This window comes from Vanessa tameamea, chromosome 30, assembly GCF_037043105.1.
Source record: "Vanessa tameamea isolate UH-Manoa-2023 chromosome 30, ilVanTame1 primary haplotype, whole genome shotgun sequence".
NCBI lineage: Eukaryota > Metazoa > Arthropoda > Insecta > Lepidoptera > Nymphalidae > Vanessa > Vanessa tameamea.
This window is the reverse complement of record NC_087338.1, coordinates 4834207-4845019: the sequence shown is the minus strand read 5'-3', so window position 1 is coordinate 4845019 and position 10813 is coordinate 4834207. Positions and strand designations below refer to the sequence as shown.

At 31.3% G+C, this 10813-nt stretch overlaps 1 protein-coding gene across 1 annotated transcript in view; it reads left to right on the top strand.

Annotated features, from left to right (window-relative positions):
- The first annotated feature begins 651 nt into the window (after positions 1-651).
- The window catches only part of LOC113391633 (synaptotagmin-7), a 632900-nt gene continuing 622738 nt past the window's right edge, over positions 652-10813 (top strand). Inside the window, exon 1 of the mRNA XM_026627662.2 lies at positions 652-796. The gene's annotated coding sequence lies outside the window, so the exon portion shown is untranslated. The remainder of the gene's footprint in view (positions 797-10813) is intronic.

Genomic DNA, 10813 nt, shown 5'->3' with positions numbered 1-10813 from the left:
AGGTGGGCCATTTGCTCGTCCGCCTACCGATATCATAAAAATAAAGTATTTATTGAATTCTTTGAAAAAAAGTATTTGTTGATATACTGTGTTATTCAAATGGTGGAAAAATAACTACTGAGTTTTATGGCGATTCTTCTCAGTAAAATTTACTTCCCGAACATGACGATTAAAAAGTGCTTTTAATGAGCCTACTTGAATAAATAATGTTTTGATGTCAATGAAATGTGAACGTGTAATTATTTTTGACTTATATAAAAACTCTACGGCTCTAGGGGAGCTCTATTTCAGATAGTAAAACCATAATTATTTATATATTACACCGAAGTCTCCTTAAATAATCGTTTAATATGCATTTAATGATATCTTTTAAAATGTTTATTTAAAATAATATTTTATTATAATATTATGTTAATATTTTAATATCACACAATTTGATAAAATATTAGAACAAATGATTTATTCTGAAACTATTATATAAAAAGTATTCTCGACTCGAAGGAAAAGCGAAAAGTAAAATATAATATTTAATTATGAATATGATTTTGCAAAATATATATATTAAATATTTTTATTTTTTAGTTTCCAACTGGCGCTTTTTAATATATCCTTATAGCCTCTACGGCGAGCATTAGTTTCCTGTCGGGCGCCGTAGCGGACGGTCGGGTTGCTACGAATAAACATAAAAGTTTAACAACTGCCGTGCCGTGTCTGTGTCGTGCTGTGTTTCTGTGCATTTAAGTAATCGTGTTTGTGTCCTGTGAGCAGATAATGGTTTAACTGCCGGCAAACTAAGGTAAAATATATATTTTTTAATTATATATTTTTTATCGTTTAATTAATTATTTTTTTATATCACTTTTATATTTGTGTAATATATTAAATCAAATGATAAAGAAGATTACATCAGTACATATATTTATATGTATATGTATTGATAAAAAGCATTTTATTCCAGTTTTTATACATACCCTTGTAAAGAAGTTTAGTTACAAGTACGTGGCTAACCGGCGCACCCGTATTGGGTGTGACTTCGAAACCGTCGCATTGAATTTAAAATTAACAAATTGTGTTCTATAAATGTTGCTCTTTAAATTAAACTGTATATATTATATATGCATAAAAAATATAAGTTTTTGAGTCAGTACAAAAAATATATTTAATATTTGTAATGAAGATATTTGACGCATTAAAAAAAAACGGATGGTTTTATTTAATACTAGCTGCTTGTCCCTACTTCGCTCGGTTCGCAATTTTTCCATGTATGATATTGCTCCTATTGTTGATAGAGTGATGGTATACCCTTTAGTCTTCCTCAATAAATGGGCTATATAACATTGAAATATTTTTTTTCAATCGGACCAGTCTTGAGATTAGTGCTTTCAACCAAACAAACAAACTCTTCAGATTTACAATATTACTATAAATTTTAAATTTTTATATATATGAAAGTGCAAGAACTCTACTCTAAAATACCATCAACATTTGCCAGTCATTCTTTACGTTGCTAAATGAACGAATGAAGGATTTGAACGAATGAAAAATATAACTTTATTAGAAAAATGATGGGTATTATGTCATGTTTTTTAAATATACAAAGAGTGAACGAACAAAGAAGGCAACAATGCGTTGTATTGTTGTATTGTTGTATTTACGTGAATGGAACGAATGAGTCAGGGTAATTATAGGAATGAAACGCGCAATACAAGATCAAAGGTGATCAACGTTCTGGAATGAGATCGTTTTCGTTTTGAATATATTATAGGAAGGCCTCGCTGGTCCAGTGGCTAGATATAACACTGCTGATTGATGTCCTGGGTTCAAACTGCTAACTAGATTTTTCAGTTTAAAAATACTCATTAGAATCCCAGTTTTGTATATTTAAACAAAATGACTCTAACATGCCGATGAGTGTTAAAAATCATGTCGATGGGTACTTTACTTTGCGCCGCTTAGAACAATATATTTATTAATAAATTTATTCCCGTGCGTAGTTAGAACGGGTCACTAGTTTAATTATAGATAAAAATATATAAACGATAATTCTATAAAAAGGGAAGGGATTAATTTATTTAAAGGCGGCGTTTATCTGCTCTTGTTACCTTTCACTTTACCTACCTACCTTAAATTTCATACTCCATTTTACTGACTAACGACGACTATATGATTACAAGGGAAAAGTTTGTACTAATCCTCTGTAATCATTTTTCAACACGAGAAAATACTTTATAAAAAAATATTTTTAAAAAAATAAATCAATTACTTGAGTCTCTGTAAGCATGCTTGATGAAAGAGTTGACACAATTTTTTTTATACTTGTTTTATTTGTTTTAATCAATTATTTCGATAGTTATAAACTTTGACGAGTCATTTACTTGACGACCCATAACAAAAGTCAATAAAAAAATTTGAACCGAAATCAAATTGTCATCAAGTTCATTGTTTGATATTGAAACGTTAATTACAAATAAGTGATACTTATTGATAGTGCAAATAAAACTACCATAGGATATTAAATAAAAAAAATCCGATTGGAAAAACGGCAAACGAAACTAAGCGATTTTTTTAAATCTTTTTTCCCATGACGGTCACAGTTTCTTCCAAAATATTTGAATATAGCAAAAAGTTAAAAGGGAAAGGACATTTGATAAAATATTAACAGTAACAGTTTTGAATCGGAGCGGAGTATAGTATATTTAATTATTTATGTAATTAATTTATTCTCGGAGCCCGAACAAAGCGACCATCGGTGAGTGAACTCAGTAATATTTAATGAACAAAAGGTTTACGAAAATTTTACTGACGGTAGGGAAAGGTACAGATTGAAACACTTACCCTGATGGTAGGTACAACTTTTATTGGGACAATAAAACCGACTCAGCAAAGTCAATAAATCCTTCTCTGGGCAAGGTATTCTACGATAAAATTCCGCAGATATTTTTAACTTTGCCGATACATAGATTAGAATCATTTATAGAAAATACATTAATAAAAAAGCGTGCATATTATTCAATACAGGATTATAAAGATGATAGAAAGCCATGGAGCTAATACTTGTCGACTTCAAGGCAGAATATATTATATACATGTTTTCGATTATGAATAATTATTAACTTAGATGATTTTGTTGTATCTGTGGGGCGTGAACGCCGTGACGTAATGAATCATGTGATCGGAATCGTTTGAAGGGTCAACTGTCACATTTTGAATTCTTTGGACAGCGAGGAGTCTGAAGCTAATTATTATTACAGAGAGCGATGCAGTTCGGGCCTCCTAAACGGGACCGTCGGTTCACGCAACTCGGATATAAAAGGATCTAAGTTTATATCTCCAATTAAAGTCCATTATTTTCTTATTTAAATATTTTATTGTTAACAATTATATTCAACAACAATGTCAAGTGCCTTCTCGTTTATTCTTGCGTTGCCATAGTTACATAATTAAAATAATTATGTGACTATGGCCAGTTATAACTTATGAATTTGAAACTTATTAGTGTATATATTACATAGTATTAAATAAATACATCATAATATAATATCTTGGCCAATTAACCTTACAGCTATAATTTGTGATTGCTGATTACCTAAATAAAGTACAAGAATTGTCATACTGTATCGTTGTGGTTAATTGCCTGAGACGTACGCCATGAACCCAGAAGCTCCTACCGATGACGGTCGTGATCTATCGCAGTCGCCGTCATGCATATATTGAAGACCCAGCTTCAAGTAAATAGGAACGTCAAATAATTAACAATATTTAATATAGTTTACAATATTTATTTTTCCAGTTTTTACAATCATCCATTATCTTCCGCTTTTCAACCCAGATTCACAATTCCCAAGTCAAATTCTAAAATATTCTTCCTCTACTTTTATTATAAAAATGTCAAACCAAAAAGTATTCATCACATTTATATAATTCTGTGATTGAATATAACTCAATAGCTAAAAGCTAACCTTAAATGATTATTTATAAATATTTTATATAAAATAATTTATAGGCTTACAATATAGTATTTGGCGAACATAACTTTATATTTTAAATGTTCAAAGAGTGAAAAAAAAACTACTAAGTGTCGTGTCAATTCATCTCGGTAGAATCTACATTTCACTTTCATTCTTCTAGCAAATATAGTGAGTCTGTGTTCCGATTTTAAATTTGAGTGAGTCAGTATCATTACAGATGTAAGACGTATTATTCTGAATACCATGCCGTCGCATGCATGAAGTGTTAAAAAACAATTAAAGTCTATGAACATTTCCACGTGTTTTTTTTCACCGCTGAGAAATAATACAAGTTAAACACATGCAATCTTAATGCTTATCTGGGTTTGAACCTGCAGTCTTCAGCTTTGATTTATAGTTCTTAACTAATAGATAATTTCGACTCTTGTGCCAAGACAAATAAAAGTAATCTAAAAAACGTTCAAAAATATTCAATTGTAAATTTTCAAAGTGTGCTACAGGATATTACAAAACTAATGAATTCTTAGTTGATTCTAAAACTTGGGAAAGAGATGATCGCCTTCAGGTTGCTAAATAACGAAAATATATTATTTATTATTTTATGAAAACAATAATTGTAAAGTTTATTACCAACAATTGCGCTAAGTTTCTTTAAGGCGACAATGTACTGTAAATATGTTTTTTTTTTACAATAATTATATTCATTATTTTTATCTCGATATTTTCGTGTGCGAATACGTAATTACTTACCGTAATACTCACCCGGTTGGAAACTAAGTTGTTTTTGATATATAATATTATATATTAAATAACAATACGAATCAATTAAAATTTTATTCAATTAAAAATTCACAATGAAGCGTTTTTGAATAATATTAAATGAGAATGACAAATATTATTGAAAATTCCGTGTGAATTAAAACATTACAACAAATATACGAAATTACATAAAATAATGTTGCATGAAAGTGATCGTATGGAGGGGCATAACGATTTGATAATTAGTTCACTCGGTCCTAAGGAGCACAACATTAATTTTAACGAATAAAACTAACATATGTCTCTGACTACCATCTTTATTATGTTATATTTCTTGGTGGTAAGGCTTTGTGCTAGCGCGTCTGGGTAGCTACCACCCACTCATCAGATATTCTACCGCTAAACAGCAGTACCTAGAATTGTTGTATTCCGGTTTGAAGGGTGAGTGAGCCAGTGTAACTACAGGCACAAAGGACATAACATCTTAGTTCCCAAGGTTGGTTATTGGTGGTGTGAGGAATGATTAATATTTCTTATAGCGCTATTGTCTATGGGCAGTGGTACCACATAACATCAGGTGGCCCAATTGCTCGTCCGCCTATCTATATCATAAAAAAAAAAAAGTTTATTTGAATCTTTCCATAGTGCTATATAAAACAATGATATATTAGAAATGTCTACGATTTGACATAACGCCATATAGAATTCATAAGTAAAAGTTATATACATTTAGGAGATTCCTTTATCCATATAACTGACTAGATCAAATTAAATTAAAAAAAAAAAAACAAAATCGCGCGAAACCTAATTAAACCGCCATTATTTTTTCTTTTTGGACGCTGAGGTCGATATTTGCGCGACTTGTAATTTGTTAAGAGTGTTCGTTGTGTTTTATTCGGAATAAGTAAAACTGAGTAAGTAACTTCAATATGTATGATTTGGTGACTTACTAGAACTATTTTTGATTTGTCAGTAAATTGTTTAAAGTAATTTAAATTCTTATCTTTTTTTCTATCTATTTCACGTCTGTACGCTAAATATACATTAAATCCGTGTACATACTGTCATTCATCATAAGTCATAACTAAAAATGAAATATGTTATATAGACGACTACAGGTGTAATATTACAGATTAAAAATTAAACAGACCTTACAGTAGAATATCTTAAACAAAAAGAGAATCAATTCATATTTAAAAAAAAAAAACAACCGAATTGATAACATTCAATTTTTGAAATTTAAAAAGAAACAGCGCTACAATGTCATAAAATATTCAAGTTGGATAAATAATTTCTGTATAATAAGTAACGTAGTAAAAACACGAACGGACATATTCAAAGTCTTTGATTTTCTCGACATTAATAATTCCCTTAGTTATTTGACTTTACTAGCCGCTCCACCCGGCTTTGCCCGCGTTAATCGCCTCTGGTCAGCGCCCGAGGGCGTAGCGTAATCCTTACTAATATAATATGAGCTTGTTTTTATGTTATGATATACAATTTAGTATTGTATTTGGATCCCGGCTGCTGAATTTCTCCTTCGGACTTCAAAATTCCACGTATCATCCGTGTTACCTAGGTGTTCGAAAATCCACAACAGAGGGTTTTTGAAGTATTTTTTATGCCTCTCTCTACTACTCTGTGGAACCAGATTTCGTCGGCGATTTTTTCGAACCGATACGACTTGGGAACCTTCAAGAAAAGAGCGTACACACTTCTGAAATGCTGACAACGCACCAGCAAGCCCCTCAGTGTTGCAGATGTCCATTGGCGGTAGTTGCTTTCCATGGGAGAGCCTCCTGCTCGTTTGCCACCTCATCATCATCCTCCTGCCTTTATCCCAATTTGGGGTCGACGCAGCATGTCTTCTTCTTCCATGCTTCTCCATCTGACGTCATCTCCCAAGTAACATTCTTTCCAGTCATATCGTCTTTCACACAATCCATCCATCGTTTCTTTGGTCGTCCCCTAACTCAATATTTATCCACGTCCATGCTCAAGACCTTCCTCACAACATACTCCTCATTCCTCAGCCGGTTTCCACATAGCTTCTCGGTTAACGGTGCCACTTTCAAACTTCCCCGTTTGCCACCTACATTATAAAATAAAAAATATAAGCGGTGCAGGGAAGAGTTTTGGCTTATTAACACCTCGGACCTGAAATATAAACTAAATATAATACACTCTAACACACTAAGACTACTTAGTGGTTGAGCTTTGTGCGCTGCTGGGTGGGTAGCACCCCGATCATATATTCTACCGCCAAACAGAAATTAGTATTGCTGTGTTCTGGTTTGAAGAGTCACTTTAACTCTAAGTAAAATGGATATAACATCTTAGTTCTCAAGGTTGGTGCATCGGTGATGTAAGGAATGATTACATCACCAGGTTTAAGGCATATAACTCAATACAAAATTATATTAAAGATAAAAAAGCGTGATCTTTAGTGTTTAATGATTTTCCAGGCTGTATAATTGAACTAATGATTTCAGTGTCGGTTCTGCTTGGTAGAATTTACTTTTCGAATCGAATGACAATGAAGATTTTAAAATACTTTTATGAGTCTACTTGAATAAAGACTTTGTTTTTGATTGTGTTAATATTTCTTACAGCTTGGTGCTGTCTATGGATGGTTGTGACTTACCATAATTCGCTCATTAGTCCGCCTACCTAATGTCAAGAAAAGTCTCGTGCGTCTCTGTTAATTACTCTAAAGGGAATAAAGACATTTATTAATTCCTCTCCTCTGTCTGACTTTTGATATGAGTTTATATGTTGTTTTAAGACATAACGGTTCATTTTATGACCTTCAAGTGAGATATAATTTAAAAAGTAAAGTAAAGTACTCGTAGCACGGATCCGAAACCGCAAAGTCGTTTGTCCATTTGACTTAGATGGGGGATCCTCACTTCTCAGATCCTTTACCATTGTTGTGTTTGAAGTAAAAGCTAATGTATTTTTACTTTTAATTATTGCAAACATTAAGTTTTGTGTATGGAAGCTCAAGGCTCATGTGAATTATATTTACGTCGGTAGACGTATGATGAAGCTAAAATGGCTCAGTAATTAGAACGCGTGCATCTTAAACGATGATTGCCGGTTCAAACTCAGGCAAATGCCACTGTTCGTAATTCATCTCGGGCTCGTAAACCTATGTATATTTCAGTGAAATTCAACCAAAGCTCTAAGCCTTTTCCTCAAAGAGAAAGATTAGCCTTCTATGGGCGAAAGAGATCACATACCATAGATAAGACTGCCTTCATAAAAGAATAACAATGTTTATATTTGTAACCTGATAATACCTTTAGTATCGTAATTTGTGTATTTTTATCAGATAATTTTTGGCGAATACAATCAGCTAACATAAACGAACCTACCTTAATAATTTTATATATATATATATATGTTGATAATTATTATTTATCTTGTGAATAAACACTTCGAATTTTAACATTATTTATGGAGTATCGATTGTTTTTATTATAATTTTTATCTACTTTGAAGTATGTATGTATTTCGAGTTGGCGTTGGCAGTGTGTTAAAACTCTAGAAGAAAAATGATTCAGCTGAATTTTACGAGTACGACGCAAGTTTGACAACTGATGTTAGTACATGCCAGAATTAAAAAAAATAGCGAAATTATTTACAAGCCATTAACTATATGTCGCGGCTTCTCCCGGCTTAAATAAGATACATATGTACATTAAACGATAATATCTCAACAAATATCTTTATTGGTTTACACTCTACCCTCCCAATCGACATTGATTCAGTTAAATTAATTACACGCCTAACCCTTTTTCATGTATCACCGTCCGTTGTTGAAAACCGTATGTAGATCTGAAAAGTTTTGATTTTATAGTGTTCACTAAAAAGGAGAGGCGGCTTTGGTATGTGTATAGATTATATATATATTTATATTTATATTGTAAGCCTCTAGGATACCTGACAATGTAGGCGATTATGTTAAATGTAAGTAATTCGAATAGATAATAATAATAAATCATTTATTTCAGACTATATGTCCATTTTGTTGGTAACAATTATCTCATCCTAACGTTAGTACAATAAATAATATTTAAGAAGAAAGAAACTGTTAATAATAATCACTGCTGTGCCATTCAGTTAGACATTTCGTAATGAATGTGCTATAAAAAAGTCGAACGCCAGTGTAAGAACAATATTACTGGAATTAGATGTACTTTTGAAATAAGCTTCGTAGGCTCCCCGTAGACCGTTCATAGTACCCTCGTAGAACCTTCGTAGAACCTATTAATAAAACCGATGGACTTTTTATCGTTAGTCGATATCTCGACTACCGCAATTTGTAACCGAATGATCGCATTATTGGTTAATTTTACGTTAATTAATTATACATTAACGAATTTAATTCAAGGTCATTTACTTAAAGCAATTCATTGAAGTCTTATTTTTATCTGTCAAAATTGATGACGTTGTGTTTTACAAAAGCAAAGACGCAATTTCATCTTTGCGTTTATTTTCTCTAACCTTAGAAACCCTGATATTTATTCTATGAAAAAAGACAAGAGAAACATTAAAAAAAACTTTTTACATTACTACAAGGAAATTTAGTTAGTCTTAGAACGCAGTTCTTGGTTTGTAAATTTTTTTTCGTGGTTTTCTTTCTTGCGTTTAGAATTAATTTAATACAGAATCTATTAATAAATCAAAGTTTTGTATAAGTATATGTAATATAATATAAAATAATATGTAATTTGTACTTTTTTCCCAAAACTGTATTTAATTTCAAATAAACTTTTCTTTGTTTTTAGTTTCATAATAAATATTTTTTATAGGTTTACCAGTTCTTTCGATTGTATGTAAACAATATATATACTAGCTACTCGACCCTGCTTTTCACGGGTAAAATAAGATAATCTACGTAAAAGATGTGCTATGCGTGACTTTATATCACATTACAATTGTCATTTTATTTTAATTACTTAAAATTTAGATTTAAAATACTTAAGTAATAATACACTCTATTGGTGGGCATAGTTTTATCCGACAACCCCAACAATCAAAGATTTACTGGTACTACGTTAATTAAGCTCTACTTTCATTTTTTTTTCTGTAAAATGCTTTCTGTAGCCTGCTTAACATTTCCTTGAAGAGCTTACCAGAATAAATATTTTGATTTTATTTGAACTAAATTGTATTGTCAATGTTTAGGTGTAGTAGAGTTCAGTGTTGGTCATAATTAGCTCTATAATTGAACTTCCAATCGAATGATTATCTTTACAAGGATGTGATGCATTGTCAAAATTAATTAAAAGAAAATGCATCAACTAAGGAAACGTTACAAATATAACGAAAATTCGCCCTTAAATTATTGAGTGTTTGATGATTTTATATAAAACAAATATCGCTCATCATACAGTATCATAGTTTTCAATATAATTACCGTCGTTACGTCTTACATACTTACATTGGGATCAGAGTAATGTATGTGATGTTGTCCAATGTTTATTTATTTATTATTATAATATAATTTATATTCCATAGTCATAAACTGGTTTAAGTTTTTAGATATCATTAAATGAAAAGTATATTAACGGAAAATTTATTTTATTTATATTCCAAGAAAAATGTAAAAAAAATAAATTGTCTACAATCGCACGAAAGGGTGCTATTATTTAAAGAAAAGGTTGTAGTTTGATGAAAGAAAATTTTTGATTTTACTTTTATAATTTTTTTTTGTTCTTATTCTGTGTGTGCGTGTGTTTACATATTTCGTTTCGAATTTCTAGTCGTACCGTTATTTTGTTTCCGTACTCCAGTTGTTTTCGTTTATTTATTCCGTTTGTAATATTTGTTTTCACGAGTAGTCGACCTCTCTGAGCTCTACTGTAGGAAAAAAAGGGTAACAAGAGCACTTATAACATATCTGTAAGCACTCAAATACAATCCTACCCTTGACCCGTTCCTCTCCTTATTTTGGGTCAGATATTTTGTAACCCACGGAGTTAAAACTGGACAAATGGACTTTTAGGCTTTTAAGTAAGATTCATAAGCTATCTTTCAGCTCCATCATGAGATTCATGCTACCATTTGCAATGTATTAC